The sequence below is a fragment of the Oreochromis niloticus genome, linkage group LG5 (assembly GCF_001858045.2).
Source record: "Oreochromis niloticus isolate F11D_XX linkage group LG5, O_niloticus_UMD_NMBU, whole genome shotgun sequence".
Taxonomy (NCBI): Eukaryota; Metazoa; Chordata; class Actinopteri; order Cichliformes; family Cichlidae; genus Oreochromis; species Oreochromis niloticus.
Window position 1 is genome coordinate 804,804 of NC_031970.2, and position 24,371 is coordinate 829,174.

The 24,371-nt window shown below is 39.7% G+C and overlaps 2 long non-coding RNA genes across 3 annotated transcripts; one reads left to right on the top strand and one right to left on the bottom strand.

Annotated features, from left to right (window-relative positions):
- The first annotated feature begins 10,399 nt into the window (after nucleotides 1-10,399).
- Nucleotides 10,400-14,487, top strand: LOC109200389 (uncharacterized). Of its 2 annotated transcripts, none has more exons than XR_002060557.2 (4): nucleotides 10,400-10,474; nucleotides 12,209-12,319; nucleotides 13,633-13,909; nucleotides 14,430-14,487. It is a non-coding gene; the product is annotated as an uncharacterized LOC109200389 (long non-coding RNA). The 2 variants fall into 2 exon arrangements; XR_003220263.1 differs by having other exon boundaries at nucleotides 13,633-13,915; nucleotides 14,430-14,474.
- A 2,945-nt stretch (nucleotides 14,488-17,432) lies between these two features.
- LOC109200392 (uncharacterized) lies at nucleotides 17,433-21,215 on the bottom strand. Its single transcript, XR_002060564.2, has 3 exons — nucleotides 20,808-21,215; nucleotides 18,962-19,072; nucleotides 17,433-17,648 (listed from the first exon to the last, which is right to left on the bottom strand). It is a non-coding gene; the product is annotated as an uncharacterized LOC109200392 (long non-coding RNA).
- Between the last annotated feature and the right edge of the window lie 3,156 nt (nucleotides 21,216-24,371).

A 24,371-nucleotide genomic window follows, 5' to 3' on the forward strand; every position in this document is an offset into this window, starting at 1 on the left:
TGTTTTTAAATAACTCAGCAACCCAATTCACGTAAGATCAGGAAGTCTGAATCCCACCTTTGGGTTTCCTGTGAACACATCGTCTCACCAGCAGAACCAGTAACACCAGTAGAACCACAATGCAGACTGATCCAACACATGACAACACAGAGAGAACTGCAGGAGGAGGGAGTGATGGAGGAGAGGTGGATGTAGGTGGAGGTGTGGATGTAGCTGGAGGTGTGGTGGTGTGTTTGTCTAAAATAAAGCAAACACAGTCATTAAGTTGTCGTCACATTGTGAATGTTGAAACCCGCAGAAACACAGACAGGTGAGTGTGTCACCTGTGACAGTGATCCAGCTGGATGGAGACTCTCCATGACTGCTGATGTCACACTTGTAGAGGCCTTCATCAGACCTGGAAACATGATGGATGGTCATGTGACCTGTAGGCTGCTTCCTGATGAGGGAGCCATCTTTATAGAAAGCAGCTGGGAGGTTGGAGGGAGTGGTCTTTGTTTTACAGAGCAGAGTGACGTCATCTCCCTCCATCACAGGGAGGACAGGACTCTGCAGGATCACTGATCCACCTCAACACAGAGACAAACTACAGCATTTCATCCATTTGCACACAGCTTCATCAACACTAACTCCACACACTCAGCTTACCAGTGACAGTCAGGTTAACCATGTTACTCATGGGACCCTCTCCGGACTCACACCAGTAAACTCCACTGTCCCACGTGGGGATTACACTGATGTTACAGGAAGACCTGGTAGTCTTTGCCATCTGACCTCCACAATGAGTCCTCTGTTGTTTGCTTGTGTTTCTCCTCAGAGTCCATCCCGCAGAGCTGTTGTCCTCCTCACAGCTCAGAGACACAAAGTCTCCTTCAAAGAACTGAGAGCTGCTGGGACTCACAGTCAGACGAGCTGTGAAGGTTAAAATGGGGGAAAAACCGTTGCTTGGTTAGACTTTGTCTGACACAAGGAAGTTTTACTTAATTCTGTATCATGAACCCAATTCTCAGGTTTAAAGAAAAGAAGGTTACTGACCTTGGTTTGTTGTGCAGCTCAGCAGTGAGATCAGAACTAAAGAAAAATGACACTCAGGTTGATTTGAGATGAACATAAAGAACAACTTCACACAAACAGCCGTGAAACACACAAACTCGTCTCTCTGATATATCTGCTTATTCTGTTTTTGTTGTCAGCAGCATGTTTCACTAGGGGCATTCAGAGTCCACCTCCCCTCAAAGGGAAAGGGCTAAACTAAAACGTGGATGTTTTATGACATTTTGTATTACAACATGCTGATTATATAACAATGATGTCTGACCTTTTCCCATATCCTTGAAGCTTTATCTACTAAAATTGTGTATTTTAGTATCTTTACCGACATGAGGAGCAGAATTGACTGAAATCTTCGGCATATATAATGTGTAAAAACTTGAGATTTAATGATATATTCATGGAGTGTTTGAGTTTGTGAATCTTTATGGCGTCATGGTGACACCACGGGGCATTGTACCAACAATATGTACATTTTGCAGTAATGTACATGTCCTTTCATATTACATATTAATCATCATGGTTCATTGAAATATTTTTTTCAAGCTCAACTTTGACCTTGGGCACAATCAAGGTCAAATGTTTTCCAGCCTTGGTAACTCATGTCCCCCAAGGTCTAGTATATAACTGTCAAGTTTGAAGATGATCCTTTAAAAAATGAATATTAAAAAAACAAATTATATTTATTTATGTTTGTAATAAAATGTTGAGATTTTCACAGTTGGTTTGACCATGAGAGCGATTTTTACTGAAATTAAATGAGGTTGAGATGTTATAAACATCCACCATCACACAAAGTTTTAAAAAAATATATGTATATCAAAAATTGTGGATGGTAAATTTCTAACAAATAGAAAGACAAATAAACGGAACTGACTACATACTTCCTCCCTTCAGGGACAGGCTACAGTTTGGACATCAAAAATAGTGATGTGAATAGTCAGAAAATAAATGAAATAAAATCAAGTAAAATAAAATAAAGGAACCTGCTCCTCTACTTCAAAAAACATCTCTTAATGAAATCATTGTTTCCCTTCCACATCCCATCAATATAAGCAGAATGCCGATTGCTTTTAAATGACCTGGTAAATTCATGTGTCCACTGTTCAGCTGTGTTGATATGATGAGTGAATGATTTGAGCTTTTCACTGCCTGCTGTTTTTCTTCGACTACTGAGCAAAGATAAAGAGTCAGTTCAGACCTGCAGTTGGTCCTCATTGAACTTGAATTCAGCCTGATTTGTTTTTCATGTCTTCTCCTCCATCATCAGCTATCAGGAGAGCAGACAGTCAAAGTACAAGAATTCAAACAAAACACAGAGATTCTACTTACAGAGCAGACACAGCACAGATGTTTCCTTCATCGTCCTTCTCACTCATTTGAGCTTCTTTTCATTTCTGTCACTGACACCAAGTAAAGCCCGCCCTCTTCCTCTGAGCACATATTCTTCCTTTATTAGTGCTTAGAACTACCACTACCAGAAATAGCAGTGCATGAATCTCAACTTCATTAATGAAGTGTCAAAGACGAGGTACTGGTCCGTGTGTGTGGGCTTCCCGTAAACTTCAATGTTGGGGTTTTCATTCTCTTTAATGCACATTGGAGAGAATGTCCAGTGTACCCTGTAAAGGAATTTCTTTCACTTATGTATTAATCACATTATTTTATTGTAATGCCTTGGTGCCACTGGATTTTAACATGTCTGACACCCATACTGTAAGACAAATGGTGGGGGTCTAGTTAGGAAGTTGGGGGAAGCAGACAACTCCACAGGAAGAGTCTTTTGTCTCTTCCAGGGAGTGGTGAATCTTAAGGTGTGAAACATCTGTGTACTGCCTTTTGTTCCTGGAGAAGGTATTTAAGTGAGAGCCACACTACTCTCAGTGAGACTCTGCTGACCCTGCCCCGTGGTCATGCAGGCTCTCCACCAAGCTTGGTTTTCTGTTCTTTGTGTGCTTTGATTAAAGAATGTTGGCTACCGCTCACCGCTCATCTGCAGGCTTTATTTAAGTGGAAAAACTTCCACAACAGAATGGCGCTGCGAGCAGGGTGGTCCGTGTGGTCGCTGAACAACGGTTCCGTGGACGGGCTGATCACCCCTGAGGAAAAAGGTACCTTTGTCCTACCAGCTGTTGAAGCAAAGGAAATGGAGGAGTCACGGAGCCGTGTGTTTCAGTCACCACAGAGACCATCAACTTTGAGGGGACTCCTGCAGATGGGTGAGTTGTAGCTAACTTTGTATACAGTCATGGGGAGTTTTTTGTCTGGCCGAGCGGTGAAGTGCCTGCTGCTCCGGAGTTCGAGTCTCCGGAGGGAAAATCCTGGGTTCGAGTCCCCAGGCTTGTGTTCGGTTCCGGTGTTGTGCAAAAGAAAAGCAGTTGTCTGCCAGAGTAATTGCAGAAACACCGGTCCATCACAGGGAACGGTGGTTCGAGTCCACCGTTGATAATCACGTCTGCACAATACAGTGTGTGGAGTGACGGTATTTTAGCACTTTTCTGCCGGTAAGGGAAGAAGGCCATTGCAGAGGACGCTCTGAATGTAAATGTAGGATCTAGATCCAGTAGCAACGGACGTTGCGCCGAGGGGCCAGAGACAAAACTCAATGTGTGACTGTATGTTAAGAACTGAGGAAATGTGTGGTGTGTAAGATTGCAGAGAATGGATGTGTGGGAAAAGTTGTTGTGTGTGGAAAAAAAAACAAAAAAAACAGAGAAAATGGGGTTCAAAATGTTGAAATGGGGAACAAAACAAGGGGGGAAAAAAAGAGAGAGAGGAGTGTAGAAATGTGCGTAAAAGTTGTTTCCAACTAGCGGAAGACGGTGGTACTGCAGGCCACCAGCTCCCCTAGTGTGGACACACAAAAAATTTCTTTTTAGCAGAATTGTTGATGAAAATAAGTAAAAAAAAAATAGGAAGAGGGTTTGGTGATTTTCAGTGTAGAACAACTACAATCTCTCTGGGTTTTTAAGAAAGGGGACTTCAGAACCAGAGAGGGGAGACGTGTTTCTTTAAGCAGTGATAAGAATGATCAAAATGTCTCAGTGTGTCACTTGCAGGTGAAGAGCAGACCCTGATCAATTTTTCACGTGCAGCAGTCGGAAGAAAATTATAGGTTAACATCATTTAGAAAATTATAGGTTAACATCATTTAGAAACACTCAAGCCAAGTTTTGGCTGAATTGTTTTACAGCTTAACTTCCATGTGTTTGTCACCCTGAGAACACAAGCTCCAAGAATCTCTCCCTGAAGACAAGAAATGCAGTTCCAGAACAACGAGATGGATATCAAGATCTCACATCAGTATCCTGAGCAGTGAAGAAAAGTTGCAGCAGCAGCAGCTGTGCAAGACAGTGGCAGCAAGGAGAAAAATGGCATCATCATGACTGGATGGATGGATGTGCATTTCCAACGAGCTGCAACTTCACTGTGTGTGAATGGACCTTTATAAAAGACTGCCTGAGTTGGACATTTGCCACATTTGGAGCAAAATGGCAAGATGAGACAGTGGAAAACACAGGACAAAGCTGAAAGACAACTGACTCTCACTGGACTGCTGCAAGGGGGGAGAGATGAGATGAGACCGCAGTGGAAGGAGCAGGGGAGAACATGGAGAACATGGCTGTTTTAGTGTGGGAACTGAAATTTGGGTTTAGGAAACCGGGAAGGAAAATGACTGCCTTGCGTGGAGAATTGAAAAGTGTCTGGAGCACCGCAAAGAGGAGAGGTACACAAAAATTACACAAACAGAAAAATGCATTAACCCTACTAACACAAACACACATGCAATGAAGCTCATGAAGATCAAACAGTATTTTAAGCATGCATTGCTGTTACCATCATCTTGTCCGGTTCACTTAGTGGGTTAAGAAGTGATACATAGACTAGTGAACTAGTATTATTTTGGGGAAAGGATGATTGAATTATTGCAGGGGTGAACAGAATGATGCAGGAGGGTCAGATGAGTGGGAACTAATAGATTATTGAGTTTCTTGTTTCTGATGTGTGGGGGAGGTCTTATCATAACACACATCTGGTTACATGGGGGAAAACAAAACTCATTATCTAATAGAATATTGTTGTTGTGTGAGGTGTGACTGGTGGATGAAAGTTTTGGGGATTTAGCATTTTCCTTTGGTACCACTTTGAAACTGCCAATTAGTTTTGTTTTGAACTATCATTCTAAGAATATGCTTAGACAACTTCTAAAAAGAGGCCTTCATATTTTTTATTTTTAACAGTGCACTGAGATTTTTTTTGTTTAGCAATTTTCTCTTTTGAAGCAGGCCTGCAACATCGGGATCGAAAGCGCTACACAACATGTTGAACAATCGCAAGTGAGTTTCTCCAAAAATTAAAATGGGCTCGGGAGAAAGCCACTTATTTGGGACAATCAGAAAACAAGTCCCTGTCAAAAAGGATTCAGCGAGGTAATCCAGTCTAAATTAGTTTTCTTTTTTTGAAATGGCGTCATTGCTGGCAGTAGAAACTTATTGCGTCACGAGATTCTACTGTCAGCAAATAAAAATGGGGACTGACTGGACTGACAAAAGCTTTGGCTGACTTGACACCAGTATGCAAGATTGCACCTCCACCTTGACCTGACAAAAGGGTGGATGTATGTATGTTTCTTTTACAGGAGCAGAAAGGTGACAGCAACAGGTTGTAGGGGCTTTTGGGCCGTGCTGACTTAACCTTTTAATTGTCACTTTCTGTGTCTTTGAATTTACCAGCGGTGTGTTATTCATGACCTTGTATTGTTTACAGTACAGAGGTCACTGTGAGAAAGTGTGCATACAGATGCGCTGCGCTAACATCTATTTTTCCACAGCAGAGGGTTAATCATATGATCTAATCACATGATTTACAGCAGGACACGCCGCTGGCTAATGTTTTACCTTTTCTTAAGACAGGGCCTGGAGTGAAACTACTCCAGAGGAGAATCCCTGGGAATTTTTCAGAGACAATGCACAACTTCATTGTGCATGTCTAATTGTGCTAAGCTGACATAGGGCAAAAGAGGGTTTTCCGTGGAAGCTTTCATTTTTAAATTGCAGAGACCGTGACATGAGAGATATGGAAGGATTGACGCAGATACAGACCACGACCAGGAGAGAACGCTTCAACAGGACCAGTGAGAAGCAGGGACCATCTGCAGGACAGCTGACAAACGACAGTGGGCTGCACCACTGGGCTTCCAAATGATTGTCACGAGGAGATTTTGAACAGCAAAATCTTAAAATAAAATGAAAGAGTTTCGCCGTTGACGTTGAGGAAGACAACTAAGGTGTACGACGTGCTCTGCCTTAAATCTACAGCCGCATTGGAACGGAAATCGAGGGATGAAGAGAGCATGCCAAGCTCCAAAAGTGACAGCACAGAGGGAGACCAGCGTTGGAATTATGACTCTGTAAATGTAAATGGGACTGGGAATGACCATCTAATGCTTTTTCACTTTGCCATGCAAAGTACTTTGACACTCTGGAGAAGACCTTTCCTCTGTATCATTGTTGTTGCCATTTGCATGTGAGAGCTTAGATTGTGGGGAGGATTAAAGATGAACAAAGGGTGGTGAGAGAACAGTGCAGTGAGGATACACAGTGTGAAACTCCTTAAAGTGTAAAATAATGTTGATGTAATATACAAAATGTTGGGAAAGAAATTCTGGTTTTAATGTGATTCTTGATTTGAGAATCAAAGGGTGGGATTGTAAAGGAATTTCTTTCACTTATGTATTAATCACATTATTTTATTGTAATGCCTTGGTGCCACTGGATTTTAACATGTCTGACACCCATACTGTAAGACAAATGGTGGGGGTCTAGTTAGGAAGTTGGGGGAAGCAGACAACTCCACAGGAAGAGTCTTTTGTCTCTTCCAGGGAGTGGTGAATCTTAAGGTGTGAAACATCTGTGTACTGCCTTTTGTTCCTGGAGAAGGTATTTAAGTGAGAGCCACACTACTCTCAGTGAGACTCTGCTGACCCTGCCCCGTGGTCATGCAGGCTCTCCACCAAGCTTGGTTTTCTGTTCTTTGTGTGCTTTGATTAAAGAATGTTGGCTACCGCTCACCGCTCATCTGCAGGCTTTATTTAAGTGGAAAAACTTCCACAACAACCCTCTCTAGTAAAGCAGTTTTCAGCAAAGAGTTCAGCTTCTACACAGTGTTTTCAGCAGATACTTCTCCTTCTGCTGTTTTCGGATTCCACTACAAGGCATTTACACAGCATTTTTGGAGGAAATGCAACTTTTTCTAGTCGTGTGAATGCCTCACATTGAGATCCTGTTTCTCTTTATTCTTTCTTTTTCTTTTTGTAGTTGCTTCCGTACATTTTTTGCCTCTTAACTAGTCCCTCAGTTCTTATGCAGTTATCCCCATTAAAATGTTTACACACTGTAAAATCTAATATTGTGTTTAATTAAAAATATTAAGTAGGCTGAACTTAATTTTTATAAATTTGTTATTAGAACTCGATTTAAATAAGTTACCAGTACTTTTTATGCAAAAACGCTGATAAAATCAATTCATTTGAGTTGTCTTAACTTAGAAAAACTAAGTAAGCTGGAAGTTTTGCTTCTCAGTGCAGAAGAATGAAAGATGTGTTTTGAAAATGCCACGTCACTACCGTCCTCCTCCCTAGCACAGATCAGGCCGCATGTTGATGGTGACAGCATTTTTTTTTCTGGAATATGTTGAGCAAACCTGGAGAACTATCCAGAGTTGGGACCAGGAAGCAGAGTTGCAGTCTTTCACGCCTCTCTGCAGCTTCTCTCCTCCTGCTACCCCCCAAAAACCCATCTCCATTGAGACTGTGTCAGCTCCCAAAAAGACAAAAAACAAACCAAAAACCAGCAATAAACAACTTAAACATAAAAAATCACAAAGAAAGAACAATACAGTATCCACATCTGAACCAAAGAGTAAAACAGTGAAATGTGGATTATTAAATATTAGGTCTCTCTCCTCCAAGTCTCTGTTAGTACATGACTTAATAATTGACCAACAAATCGATTTACTCTGCCTTACAGAAACCTGGTTGCAGCAGGATGATTATGTTAGTTTAAATGAATCAACACCCCCGAGTCATTCTAACTACCAGAAACCTCGAAGCACAGGCCGAGGGGGCGGTGTGGCAGCAATTTTTCACACCAGTCTATTAATGAATGAAAGACCAAGACAGACTTTTAATTCATTTGAAAGCCTGATGCTTAGCCTTGTCCAACCCAGCTGTAAAACTCAGAAACCAGTCTTACTTGTTATCATCTATCGTCCACCTGGGCCTTACACAGAGTTTCTCTCTGATTTCTCAGACTTTTTAATCTGATTTAGTGCTCAGCTCAGATAAAATAATTATTGTGGGTGATTTTAACATCCATGTAGATGCTAAAAATGACAGCCTCAACATGGCATTTAATCTGTTATTAGACTCAATTGGCTTCTCTCAAAATGTAAAAGAACCCACCCACCACTTTAATCACACTCTAGATCTTGTTTTAACATATGGCATAGAAACTGAACATTTAACAGTGTTTCCTGAAAACCCTCTGCTGTCTGATCATTTCCTGATAACATTTACATTTACAATAATTGATTACACAGCAATGGAGAGTAGACTTTATCAAAGTAGATGTCTTTCTGAAAGTGCTGTAACTAAGTTTAAAAATATAATCCACCCACTGTTATCATCTTCAATGCCCTGTACCAACATAGAGCAGAGCAGCTACCTGAACGCTACTCCAACAGAGGTCGATTATCTTGTTAATAATTTTACCTTCTCACTACGTACGACTCTGGATACTGTAGCTCCTGTGAAAACTAAGGCCTCAAATCCGAAGTCCCTGACTCTGTGGTATAATTCTCAAACACGTAGCCTAAAGCAGATAACTCGTAAGCTGGAGAGGAAATGGCGTGTCACAAATTTAGAGGATCATCATTTAGCCTGGAGAAATAGTTTGCTGCTTTATAAGAAAGCCCTCCGCAAAGCCAGAACATCTTACTATTCGTCACTGATTGAAGAAAATAAGAACAACCCCAGGTTTCTCTTCAGCACTGTAGCCAGGCTGACAAAAAGTCAGAGCTCTACTGAGCCAACAATCCCTTTAACGTTAACTAGTAATGACTTCATGAACTTCTTCACAAATAACATTTTTATCATTAGAGAAAAAATTACCAATAATCATCCCACAGATGTAATATTATCTACAGCTACTTTTAGTACCATTGATGTTAAGTTAGACTCTTTTTCTCCAATTGATCTTTCTGAGTTAACTTCAATAATTAATTCCTCCAAACCATCAACGTGCCTTTTAGACCCCATTCCTACAAAACTGCTCAAAGAAGTCCAGCCATTAATTAATTCTTCAATCTTAAATATGATCAACCTATCTCTAATAATTGGCTATGTACCACAGGCCTTCAAGGTGGCTGTAGTTAAACCTTTACTTAAAAAGCCATCTCTAGACCCAGCAGTCTTAGCTAATTATAGGCCAATCTCCAACCTTCCTTTCATATCAAAACTCCTTGAAAGTGTAGTTGTCAAACAGCTAACAGATCATCTGCAGAGGAATGGCTTATTTGAAGAGTTTCAGTCAGGTTTCAGAGCTCATCACAGCACAGAAACAGCTTTAGTGAAGGTTACAAATGATCTTCTTATGGCCTCTGACAGTGGACTCATCTCTGTGCTTGTCCTGCTAGACCTCAGTGCAGCGTTCGATACTGTTGACCATAATATCTATGGAAGAAATATAGTATCATCAGAATCCAACTATTTTTAGACATCGAATTTATAACACTGAATTTTTATCCTCCAAATTTCCCTGCAAAAATTCACCTGCAAAAAATTCAACTGCAAAAATTCACCTGCAAAAAATTCACCATCAAATATTCACCTGCAAAAAATTCACCTGCAAAAATTCACCTGCAAAAATTCACCTGCAAAAAATTCACCATCAAATATTCACCTGCAAAAAATTCACCTGCAAAAATTCACCTGCAAAAATTCACCTGCAAAAAATTCACCGTCAAATATTCACCAGCAAAAAATTCACCTGCAAAAATTCACCTGCAAAAATTCAACTGCAAAAGTGATGAACTTAAATGACCCAAGCCAGAGCAATCAGCACTAGATCGAGTCGAGCGGCTCTCAGCCAATTAAATTACGCTGTTTGATCACATGACATCGTTAGCCAGCAGTGTGTCTCCTAGAAGATAGCTGTTTAGAGGTGAGGGATTAAGTTTTTCTCCTAAATAAAGATCATTACAGGACGCCTAGTCCTACTTAAAATCCCATTCATTTTTCTTTTATTTTATCATCTACTCGAACTGAGGAAAACGTTTGACTAACTCAAAGAAATTTCCGCGCCTCCCCTGCCTGTCTGCAGAGGCAGTTTTGAATTCAGGAGCGGCAAACCCTGGCGGTTCTCCGGTAAGTATATTATGTTTTATCTTCAAGTTTGTCTTTTGAAACGTTAATTTTATTTAAATCCGTTGGTCACGTATAAAGTACACAGACGGGGTCTTTGCTCAACTCGTCTGATGCGTGTCTCACTAAGCGCTACATGCTACCATCCTGCTAACCGAGCTAACCTTTACATGCTGTGCTCTACAAAATAGGATACTCGGTACAAAACCATACTCCACAGATGTTGATAGATAGACGAACACTGCAAATATAATGTGGGAAACGAGAACGGCATTGGGTGAAGGGGTAAAATACACCATGAATAAAGCCATAGAGTGAATGGCTGCCATGGTTGCAGAACGGCCTGATTTAATGACAAGAATGGGGAAGAGTGAGGTAAAGTGAACCAAAGCCACAAAACACGGTCAGACAAGGCGGGAATAGGGCAGTGATATGTCCGTCAGTATGAAGTTGGTGTGTGCTTTGGTGACCAAAAACTCGAGACCGGTATCAGGAAGATGGGAGACTCGTGTTTCACTGGAATAGTTGTGAATTAAAACATCATTTGTTGGGGAAATTTAGGTGTAAATGCATCCATACAGGCGAGACAGAAGCAGACCAGGCAGTGAAGAAAACAAGGCAAACATTAGAAATATTAAAACGGAAATATGGGATTAATATAACATACAATTAGGGAAAATTGAAGGAACACGATGTAAATTATACTGTAAAGTCATTAAAACAGCACAACCTGATTAAAAGAAACATGTAATTGGGTAGGATGGTGGTGGTGATGATGATGATGATAATAATATTAAAAAACATGTACAAGATGGGCATGTATACTTGTACCCAGAATTTAACAACTATAAAGTTGTGGCATGACAGTACCTTACCCCATCCATTATATCCACACTTTCAGAAAAGGATATGGTCAATATCTTTACAAATCTAAACTTAAACAGATAGCATAAGTTAAACGGGATATTCCCTCTGCTTTCTCCTAGAGAGAATACATCAAATTAAACAAATAAGTAGTCTATGGCATTTAAAAGTGGTTACCTACAATTCTGAAATGATAATACTAATTCTTATTGATGATGATATTGTATTTGAAATCCTGGTGTAACACTGAACCCAACATCATAAAATGATTACCCTTGTAATGTCAGGGAGCTACAACCAAGGAGGGAAAATATTACTGTCTCACCCCTTGTATCCAATTACATAACAGCACTGCTTGGTAAAGGTGTTGAATTAGCTGGGTCGCTCAGTTTGGGGAAAATTGTGGGTAGCCTGCAAGGGCCTCAACTTCTCCATTCCCACAATGTGCAACAAATGGGCACAGCTGATCTTCAAGATTGGAACATCGGCCAATTACTTCCAACTTTAACGTATTTTTGCAAAAATATTCTTAAACTTGTCTCTTTACACAGATCATAATGATACAAGATGGCACTTGTGTAATTTCCTATAAATTCAATAAATCTAAATAATTGTTACCAACCCGGTAAATCCTGAAAAATGTTTTAACAGCTGTGTTAAATTAAACTTCATACTGACACATGCTGGAAAGTGCATTCATGAGACAATTTTTTTTTTTTTTTTATGCCTTCTAGAGCAGTAGCAATCAAAGATTTTAAGGATTCTTTTACATTTTTTAAAAACACTCTGATTAAGGCATAAGTTGTTCTTTATTATCAGATCTAAGTTTGTTTAAAGCTTCGAATGTTTTGAGGTACTTTTCTTTGTTTTCAGGATTCGTTGCAACCACGGATGGGAAAATGTGGAGGTTGCACGGCTGATGTTTACTGTTCGTGGCACAGGAAGAGGCAGTTTCATTTCAGGAATGAGTGTGCACAATCAAAGGTTTGTTCTCATAAAATACTGTCAACCTCAAATGTTTCTGACATAAGATGGAAGGTGTTGCAGCTTTATTTCCATTATTTAAAAATACATAAACATTTAAAGGGTATAATGTTATGATTTAATGTTGTCAGTGTTTTATGTCATGTTTAAGGATTTTGTTCTCGGTTGTATCTTACGTTTAGTTTAGTTCAGGGTCCATGTGTCATTCTGTCTCTCAGTGTCAGGTCTTCGTCTTGGTGTAGTGTTCTCATTTCCTGTTTTATTGTGAAGGTCTGCGTCTCATGTGAGTGTGTTCAGTTTTACCTCTGTCTCGTCTGGTTGATTATTCCCAGCTGTGTTCCCCACCTGTGTGTAATCTCCTTGTGTTTCTCTGTGTGTATTTAAGTCGCGTCTTCTGTCTTTGTGCTGGCTGGTCCGTCTGTGTATCCACCATGTTCCACTCGTGTGTTTGGTGTTAGTGTCTTAGTTTTGTAAATAGTTGTAAATAGTCTTGTCAAGTAGCGATCGTACATTTTGTTCACCTTGTGTATATATCCTTCACTGCAGCAGCATAGTAGGCGTGAGAAGCCATTTTTGTTGATTAAGTTTTCTCCTGTTTTTGTTAGAAAGTTAGGTAAGTGGATTGTCTTTTGGTTGGTTTTTATTTTGTGTAGGAAAGCATAGGGACCAGTAGGGAGTTTTGTTTGTTATTTTTGGCACTGCTCACAGCTGAAGCAAAATAAATGGCTGCTTAGCACTTTTAGAAGATATTGTGGTTTGTGTACTTAGTTGGGTGGTGTGTGGGTGGGCCAACTTCTTGTTGCGTTCGATACTCGCCTAGACAAAGAACGTAACAATAGTTTTATGAAAAAAGTTTTATAGTAAAATGTCTTTAGAGAACAGTGCCCTATCCAGCAGGATATATTGTCTCATATGTGTCAGGTGTTTTTGTTGTTGTTGTTGTTTCTTTCAATTTCCATTATTTACCCCTCAAGGAAGAAAATATTGGACAGGTCCTACAAACCCCAAAGAGCCTTCAGGACTCTGCCCTATTTTTAGTTATTCACACACCTTTTCCAGTCTGTTACTTCCTTCCCTGAATGTTCATTCTGTGTTAATGGTCTGGTTGTCATCTCATGTATTGCCACTGATCATTACAACCCTTTTGGCACCTTTTAAGTGATATGCCTGGGTCCTTCCTACATGCCCTGATAATGTATTATTACTGTTGTCATGCACACATTTCATGTAGGGTTAGAAACAAGCAGGGAATTTCTCATACACACCAAAGAAAGGCCATACCTAATTTAAATATTTTTTATATATTATTTCAGAATAGAGCGACTGTGGAGAGACCTCTGGGTGGCCGTTGCATGCATTTACTACGATGTTCTTCACAACCCTGAGGAAGAAGGCCTTCTTGACATTTCAAATGCTGCGCACACCTTTTGCTGCCATTACATCTTTCTTCCTCGACTGGAGGATGATTTTAATACATTTCGCAGTGGATGGGACAACCATCCACTGCGAACAGAAAACAACACGAGTCCCAACCAGCTGTGGGAGTTGTGTCACAGATATCACCCTGTTCCTGTTCCAGAAAACACACAGGTAAAGGTGCACATTTTTAGTACTCATTGATTCTCTTACAGAGAATGTGATGATTTTATGGATAATTAAAGTCAGTCATATATCCACAAACACAACAAGCTGAAAGTCAGTGATGCTGCTCGGTTTGCAGTCCTGAATATGACGGCACAAGCAGGATTCACTGCACTGTTAATGTTAGCTATGTTATATTGCTGCCTCTGTTCGGTGGTGTCGAGCCAAACGGACTTTAACGTGTGTTTGAACGAGCTGACGGTTCACTCGTTAAGCTGAAAGAAAGATGCTTTAATCACAGGAGTCACACATGTGTCCACTGGACCATCTGGGAACTCTTCTTGTTTAGCACTCGTAATAACACAAACACTAAATCCTCCTTCTCTTGTGCTGTTTTGTAGCAGTGTATACACCTGAGACTGTCACCTGTCTGTCTGTCCTGCACTCTCTCTCTGTTTCTTTCTCTCTGATTGTGGAATAAAAGTATGAACATGTATTTATAAGTTACACTTGTGTTTGAATCCTGCAGCTTATCACACATTTGATTTCCATGTGTGACAACTGCAAGTGTCCAGAGTGAGGACAGACTGAGGGACCCACTGCTGCACATCATCTGTGAGGCTTTGCACCCCTGATGATCCACCAGGACAGACTCAGCAGTGTGTGAGGAAGAGGAGGAGGAAGAGCCAGCAGCAGCTGACAGATGGAGAGAATAGACAGACTGTTCCCTGTTTGTGAAGGACTGCTAGGAAAGTTTAAAAGAACTAACTGTCTGTCCTGAATCAGTCTTATTAGGTAATGTTCAAATAATGTTATCATCCCAGTGTTTTCAGTGTGGGAGAAAGTACTCAGGGCCTTCAAGTTACACACTATGAAAGGCAGCAACAAGTTTAATGTTCAGAAACCTAAAGTATGTATCAGCAGCAGAATGGAGCTAAAAATAAATGTTTGTTTCAGTTCTATGAAGCTTTGAGTATTTTGGATTAGTAGCACTGCTGTGTTTGTTGCATCATATTGCTGTAATTGTTTATATGCTTTATATATTCTGAGGTAAGTTGATCTATAGTGTTACATCATATTCTATAAGGATGTCATGTGTTTGTATAGTTTCTGCCCAGTTTGACCCATTTAGCAGAAGTCAGCCTGTTTAAGGCTCTGATATCTATTCTGTGTGTCTTAAAGCAGTTATGACATGGTCTGATTTTCTCACCCAATAAAGGAATATTTCATATATCAGTCTACTCTGTTTATTAGAAACAGTTTTCACAGCTCGTACATTTTCTTTTTACACATATATGTAAGCATTGAGCCAAATTTAGTAATGCCAACATATTAAACGAACAACATTTGTCTCTTATATATAATACACCTATATATGCACTGTCAAAGATATTTGTCTTTGAGTGAAGATTTAAGGTGATAGGACTTATAAATAACTGGAACTTGAATCTTTACTGAAGCTCAGTATTTGACACAGAGTTCACTCACATGAATTTCACTCACATGTGCTGTACCAGTGTACCTGCACATGTGATGTGACAATAGAAGTGATTTGATTTGAGAGTTCAAACTCACTGCTGTAATAACTTATGATTAATATAATAACTATAATATTGGCCATATCATATTTACACTGACTTTAGTCTCATGAACAACATTGGCTAATTGGTATTTACTAACTAATCTTAAATGACTGTTCAGTACAGATATGAAGGCCAACAATCATGTTTTACAGTCCTGTGGTCTCAGCCTCAGATACTTATTAAATCACACAAAGTTCGTGTAGAAACAAACACACGAACAAAATATGTTCTCCTTCATTTCTGTCAAACAAAGCTGTATGAAACGTTTCCAGCGGTTGGTGTTATGGTTGCTAGGCAACCTGGGCAGCGCGACGGAGGCTAGACCGTCCCATTTCACGAGCCTCGCACTTCCGGCCTTAGCGGTCTTTGAGTACGCGGCCCTTGAAGATCGTTGAGGCTGCGTACTTTAAGGCTGCAGTATATAGTGCAGACCCTGAATTGGGATACAGCCTTAATCCCTCACCTCTAAACAGCTATCTTCTAGGAGACACACTCAGAATCCAACTATTTTTAGACATCGAATTTATAACACTGAATTTTTATCCTCCAAATTTCCCTGCAAAAATATTCACCTGCAAAAATTCACCTGCAAAAAATTCAACTGCAAAAATTCACCTGCAAAAAATTCACCATCAAATATTCACCTGCAAAAAATTCACCTGCAAAAATTCACCTGCAAATATTCACCTGAAAAAAATTCACCTGCAAAAAATTCACCGTCAAATATTCACCAGCAAAAAATTCACCTGCAAAAATTCAACTGCAAAAGTGATGAACTTAAATGACCCAAGCCAGAGCAATCAGCACTAGATCGAGTCGAGCGGCTCTCAGCCAATTAAATTACGCTGTTTGATCACATGACATCGTTAGCCAGCAGTGTGTCTCCTAGAAGATAGCTGTTTAGAGGTGAGGGATTAAGGCTGTACCTCAGAATATATAAAGCATATAAACAATTACAGCAATATGATGCAACAAACACAGCAGTGCTACTAATCCAAAATACTCAAAGCTTCATAGAACTGAAACAAACATTTATTTTTAGCTCCATTCTGCTGCTGATACATACTTTAGGTTTCTGAACATTAAACTTGTTGCTGCCTTTCATAGTGTGTAACTTGAAGGCCCTGAGTACTTTCTCCCACACTGAAAACACTGGAATGATAAAATTATTTGAACATTACCTAATAAGACTGATTCAGGACAGACAGTTAGTTCTTTTAAACTTTCCTAGCAGTCCTTCACAAACAGGGAACAGTCTGTCTATTCTCTCCATCTGTCAGCTGCTGCTGGCTCTTCCTCCTCCTCTTCCTCACACACTGCTGAGTCTGTCCTGGTGGATCATCAGGGGTGCAAAGCCTCACAGATGATGTGCAGCAGTGGGTCCCTCAGTCTGTCCTCACTCTGGACACTTGCAGTTGTCACACATGGAAATCAAATGTGTGATAAGCTGCAGGATTCAAACACAAGTGTAACTTATAAATACATGTTCATACTTTTATTCCACAGTCAGAGAGAAAGAAACAGAGAGAGAGTGCAGGACAGACAGACAGGTGACAGTCTCAGGTGTACACACTGCTACAAAACAGCACAAGAGAAGGAGGATTTAGTGTTTGTGTTATTACGAGTGCTAAACAAGAAGAGTTCCCAGATGGTCCAGTGGACACATGTGTGACTCCTGTGATTAAAGCATCTTTCTTTCAGCTTAACGAGTGAACCGTCAGCTCGTTCAAACACACGTTAAAGTCCGTTTGGCTCGACACCACCGAACAGAGGCAGCAATATAACATAGCTAACATTAACAGTGCAGTGAATCCTGCTTGTGCCGTCATATTCAGGACTGCAAACCGAGCAGCATCACTGACTTTCAGCTTGTTGTGTTTGTGGATATATGACTGACTTTAATTATCCATAAAATCATCAGAAAACAACACAACTCCCACAGCTGGTTGGGACTCGTGTTGTTTTCTGTTCGCAGTGGATGGTTGTCCCATCCACTGCGAAATGTATTAAAATCATCCTCCAGTCGAGGAAGAAAGATGTAATGGCAGCAAAAGGTGTGCGCAGCATTTGAAATGTCAAGAAGGCCTTCTTCCTCAGGGTTGTGAAGAACATCGTAGTAAATGCATGCAACGGCCACCCAGAGGTCTCTCCACAGTCGCTCTATTCTGAAATAATATATAAAAAATATTTAAATTAGGTATGGCCTTTCTTTGGTGTGTATGAGAAATTCCCTGCTTGTTTCTAACCCTACATGAAATGTGTGCATGACAACAGTAATAATACATTATCAGGGCATGTAGGAAGGACCCAGGCATATCACTTAAAAGGTGCCAAAAGGGTTGTAATGATCAGTGGCAATACATGAGATGACAACCAGACCATTAACACAGAATGAACATTCAGGGAAGGAAGTAACAGACTGGAAAAGGTGTGTGAATAACTAAAAATAGGGCAGAGTCCTGAAGGCTCTTTGGGGTTTGTAGGACCTGTCCAATATTTTCTTCCTTGAGGGGTAAATAATGGAAATTGAAAGAAACAACAACAACAACAAAAACACCTGACACATATGAGACAATATATCCTGCTGGATAGGGCACTGTTCTCTAAAGACATTTTACTATAAAACTTTTTTCATAAAACTATTGTTACGTTCTTTGTCTAGGCGAGTATCGAACGCAACAAGAAGTTGGCCCACCCACACACCACCCAACTAAGTACACAAACCACAATATCTTCTAAAAGTGCTAAGCAGCCATTTATTTTGCTTCAGCTGTGAGCAGTGCCAAAAATAACAAACAAAACTCCCTACTGGTCCCTATGCTTTCCTACACAAAATAAAAACCAACCAAAAGACAATCCACTTACCTAACTTTCTAACAAAAACAGGAGAAAACTTAATCAACAAAAATGGCTTCTCACGCCTACTATGCTGCTGCAGTGAAGGATATATACACAAGGTGAACAAAATGTACGATCGCTACTTGACAAGACTATTTACAACTATTTACAAAACTAAGACACTAACACCAAACACACGAGTGGAACATGGTGGATACACAGACGGACCAGCCAGCACAAAGACAGAAGACGCGACTTAAATACACACAGAGAAACACAAGGAGATTACACACAGGTGGGGAACACAGCTGGGAATAATCAACCAGACGAGACAGAGGTAAAACTGAACACACTCACATGAGACGCAGACCTTCACAATAAAACAGGAAACGAGAACACTACACCAAGACGAAGACCTGACACTGAGAGACAGAATGACACATGGACCCTGAACTAAACTAAACGTAAGATACAACCGAGAACAAAATCCTTAAACATGACATAAAACACTGACAACATTAAATCATAACATTATACCCTTTAAATGTTTATGTATTTTTAAATAATGGAAATAAAGCTGCAACACCTTCCATCTTATGTCAGAAACATTTGAGGTTGACAGTATTTTATGAGAACAAACCTTTGATTGTGCACACTCATTCCTGAAATGAAACTGCCTCTTCCTGTGCCACGAACAGTAAACATCAGCCGTGCAACCTCCACATTTTCCCATCCGTGGTTGCAACGAATCCTGAAAACAAAGAAAAGTACCTCAAAACATTCGAAGCTTTAAACAAACTTAGATCTGATAATAAAGAACAACTTATGCCTTAATCAGAGTGTTTTTAAAAAATGTAAAAGAATCCTTAAAATCTTTGATTGCTACTGCTCTAGAAGGCATAAAAAAAAAAAAAAAAATTGTCTCATGAATGCACTTTCCAGCATGTGTCAGTATGAAGTTTAATTTAACACAGCTGTTAAAACATTTTTCAGGATTTACCGGGTTGGTAACAATTATTTAGATTTATTGAATTTATAGGAAATTACACAAGTGCCATCTTGTATCATTATGATCTGTGTAAAGAGACAAGTTTAAGAATATTTTTGCAAAAATACGTTAAAGTTGGAAGTAATTGGCCGATGTTCCAATCTTGAAGATCAGCTGTGCCCATTTGTTGCACATTGTGGGAATGGAGAAGTTGAGGCCCTTGCAGGCTACCCACAATTTTCCCCAAACTGAGCGACCCAGCTAATTCAACACCTTTACCAAGCAGTGCTGTTATGTAATTGGATACAAGGGGTGAGACAGTAATATTTTCCCTCCTTGGTTGTAGCTCCCTGACATTACAAGGGTAATCATTTTATGATGTCGGGTTCAGTGTTACACCAGGATTTCAAATACAATATCATCATCAATAAGAATTAGTATTATCATTTCAGAATTGTAGGTAACCACTTTTAAATGCCATAGACTACTTATTTGTTTAATTTGATGTATTCTCTCTAGGAGAAAGCAGAGGGAATATCCCGTTTAACTTATGCTATCTGTTTAAGTTTAGATTTGTAAAGATATTGACCATATCCTTTTCTGAAAGTGTGGATATAATGGATGGGGTAAGGTACTGTCATGCCACAACTTTATAGTTGTTAAATTCTGGGTACAAGTATACATGCCCATCTTGTACATGTTTTTTAATATTATTATCATCATCATCATCACCACCACCATCCTACCCAATTACATGTTTCTTTTAATCAGGTTGTGCTGTTTTAATGACTTTACAGTATAATTTACATCGTGTTCCTTCAATTTTCCCTAATTGTATGTTATATTAATCCCATATTTCCGTTTTAATATTTCTAATGTTTGCATTGTTTTCTTCACTGCCTGGTCTGCCTCTGTCTCGCCTGTATGGATGCATTTACACCTAAATTTCCCCAACAAATGATGTTTTAATTCACAACTATTCCAGTGAAACACGAGTCTCCCATCTTACTGATACCGGTCTCGAGTTTTTGGTCACCAAAGCACACACCAACTTCATACTGACGGACATATCACTGCCCTATTCCCGCCTTGTCTGACCGTGTTTTGTGGCTTTGGTTCACTTTACCTCACTCTTCCCCATTCTTGTCATTAAATCAGGCCGTTCTGCAACCATGGCAGCCATTCACTCTATGGCTTTATTCATGGTGTATTTTACCCCTTCACCAAATGCCGTTCTCGTTTCCCACATTATATTTGCAGTGTTCGTCTATCTATCAACATCTGTGGAGTATGGTTTTGTACCGAGTATCCTATTTTGTAGAGCACAGCATGTAAAGGTTAGCTCGGTTAGCAGGATGGTAGCATGTAGCGCTTAGTGAGACACGCATCAGACGAGTTGAGCAAAGACCCCGTCTGTGTACTTTATACGTGACCAACGGATTTAAATAAAATTAACGTTTCAAAAGACAAACTTGAAGATAAAACATAATATACTTACCGGAGAACCGCCAGGGTTTGCCGCTCCTGAATTCAAAACTGCCTCTGCAGACAGGCAGGGGAGGCGCGGAAATTTTCTTTGAGTTAGTCAAACGTTTTCCTCAGTTCGAGTAGATGATAAAATAAAAGAAAAATGAATGGGATTTTAAGTAGGACTAGGCGTCCTGTAATGATCTTTATTTAGGAGAAAAACTTAATCCCTCACCTCTAAACAGCTATCTTCTAGGAGACACACTGCTGGCTAACGATGTCATGTGATCAAACAGCGTAATTTAATTGGCTGAGAGCCGCTCGACTCGATCTAGTGCTGATTGCTCTGGCTTGGGTCATTTAAGTTCATCACTTTTGCAGTTGAATTTTTGCAGGTGAATTTTTGCAGGTGAATTTTTTGCTGGTGAATATTTGACGGTGAATTTTTTGCAGGTGAATTTTTTTCAGGTGAATATTTGCAGGTGAATTTTTTGCAGGTGAATTTTTGCAGGTGAATTTTTTGCAGGTGAATATTTGATGGTGAATTTTTTGCAGGTGAATTTTTGCAGGTGAATTTTTGCAGTTGAATTTTTTGCAGGTGAATTTTTTGCAGGTGAATTTTTGCAGGTGAATATTTTTGCAGGGAAATTTGGAGGATAAAAATTCAGTGTTATAAATTCGATGTCTAAAAATAGTTGGATTCTGATGATACTATATTTCTTCCATAAATATCCTATTAGAGCGATTAGAACAAGCTGTAGGTATTACAGCTACTGCACTGCAGTGGTTTGTATCATATCTATCTAATAGACTCCAATTTGTTCAAGTAAATGAAGAGTCCTCTTCACACACTAAGGTCTATTATGGTGTTCCTCAGGGTTCAGTGCTAGGACCAATTCTATTTACATTATACATGCTTCCCCTAGGCAGCATCATTAGAAGACATAGCATAAATTTTCACTGCTATGCAGATGATACGCAGCTCTATCTATCCATGAAGCCAGGTAACACACACCAATTAGTTAAACTGCAGGAATGTCTTAAAGACATAAAGACCTGGATGGCCGCTAACTTTCTGCTTCTTAATTCAGATAAAACTGAGGTTATTGTAGTCGGCCCTGAAAATCTTAGAAATATGGTATCTAACCAGATTATTACTCTGGATGGCATTACCTTGGCCTCCAGTAATGCTGTGAGGAACCTTGGAGTCATTTTTGACCAGGACATGTCCTTCCAGGCACATATTAAACAAATATGTAAGACTGCTTTCTTCCATTTGTGCAACATCTCTAAAATTAGAAATATCCTGTCTCAGAGTGACGCTGAAAAACTAGTTCATGCATTCATTACTTCCAGGCTGGACTACTGTAATTCTTTATTATCAGGATGTCCTAAAAACTCGCTGAAAAGTCTTCAGCTAATCCAAAATGCTGCAGCAAGAGTACTGATAGGGACTAGGAAGAGAGAGCATATTTCTCCTGTTTTGGCTTCCCTTCATTGGCTTCCTGTTAAATCCAGAATTGAATTCAAAATCCTGCTCCTCACTTACAAGGTCTTAAATAATCAGGCCCCATCTTATCTTAATGACCTTGTAGTATCATATCACCCTATTAGAGCACTTTGCTCTCGCTCTGCAGGCCTACTTGTTGTCCCTAGGGTATTTAAAAGTAGAATGGGAGGGAGAGCCTTCAGTTTTCAGGCCCCTCTTCTGTGGAACCAGCTTCCAGTTTGGATTCGGGAGACAGACACTATCTCTACTTTCAAGATTAGGCTTAAAACCTTCCTTTTTGCTAAAGCATATAGTTAGGGCTGGACCAGGTGACCCTGAATCCTCCCTTAGTTATGCTGCAATAGACGTAGGCTGCCGGAGATTCCCATGATGCATTGAGTTTTTCCTTTCCAGTCACCTTCTCACTCACTATGTGTTAATAGACCTCTCTGCATCGAATCATATCTGTTATTAATCTCAGTCTCTCTTCCACAGCATGTCTTTCATCCTGTTTTCCTTCTTTCACCCCAACCGGTCGCAGCAGATGGCCCCGCCCCTCCCTGAGCCTGGTTCTGCCGGAGGTTTCTTCCTGTTAAAAGGGAGTTTTTCCTTCCCACTGTCGCCAAAGTGCTTGCTCATAGGGGGTCATATGATATGATTGTTGGGTTTTTCTCTGTATTTATTATTGTGCTATCTACTGTACAATATAAAGCACCTTGAGGCAACTTTTGTTGTGATTTGGCGCTATATAAATAAAATTGAATTGAATTGAGAAGCTTCAGCTCAAGATATTATTGTTGTCATTGCTGTGGATCTTTACCTGATACACTGACTTGGTGAGTAAATGTTTACTCTTATTCAAACTAATTTTGCGGCTTCTCTTAGTTTAGCACCAGGTTTATTATCTTGCTAGCTAGATAGTGTTAGCCTTGCATTGCTGCTGCCGCTGGGCTCATGTTACTTAAAGATTAACACCACAGCCTTAAAAACCTTACATAAAAATATGTCTGTGAAATTTTCTGTTGATTGTTTGAAACAAAAAAGTGAGATAAGAGCCCAGACAAAATTCTTAGGGAGGTGCAACCGTTAGGGGAGGGGTGTGGGGTGTATTTTCAATCCATAGCCATAGCTAACTAACTAACTATATATATCATGTTTAACCTGAGTAGCAAAAGACCGCAGGGGGGGTTGAAAACAATGCGCCAGGAGTTAGCTGTGCTCGCCCGCTCTATCGAGCCTTGACCTCCAAGTCAGCTATCCCGCTGGTGGATAACAGAGCTCTCTGAAAACGTGGAACCACTTTTGCAAATATGTGATATTTTGATAAATTAAGTAGATATTTGAGCATTACACAGCTACATTCTCGCCTGGTTATTTTGTGACCCAGAAAGGGTAATCTGGGGAAAAGGAGGATCACATTTGTTGGCCGCGTTTGTCAGAGCCTGTGCGTACTTGTAAGCGCGCCAATGGGCTAAAAAAAAACATTTAAATATTACTTTTTCTGGGTCACAAAATAAACTTTTAAGATATTTTCAGGAGAGAATGTAGCTGTGTAAAGTTCAAATATCTGCTCGATTTATCAAGACATCACATATTTCCAAAAATGCTCCGACTTTTTTGGAGACATCTGTTTTTTTTCATGCTTTGTGGCAGCTTTTGAACATCTGTGGCATCTATTAATGTCAAATCTCGCCTTTGTTTAACAACACAAGCAAACTGCTTTTATATTTAACCACTTTTCTGTTGTATTACATTTTAAATAATAATAATAATAATAATAATAATAATAATAATAATAATAATAATAACAATAGTATTTATTCTGTTAAAAAATGTGTTTAAACACAAGTTTTTTTTGTGAAAGCTATAATCCAGATTAGTGGCCTGTTAAATGGCTAAAGTCTAGGTTGGCTTTATACTTGAGAAACAAGTAATATAGCTTGTCCATCTAAAGAATTAAGTTAAATTCCACAGTTGAATCATAAGAAACATATTACTGTTACGGCCGAGAGGGCCAGGCTGTGGGTGTGGACTCAAATGCAGACACAGCGGGAGGCAAAACGGGTGTGAACACGGTGCTTTATTTACAGTGCCTAGTTAATTTAC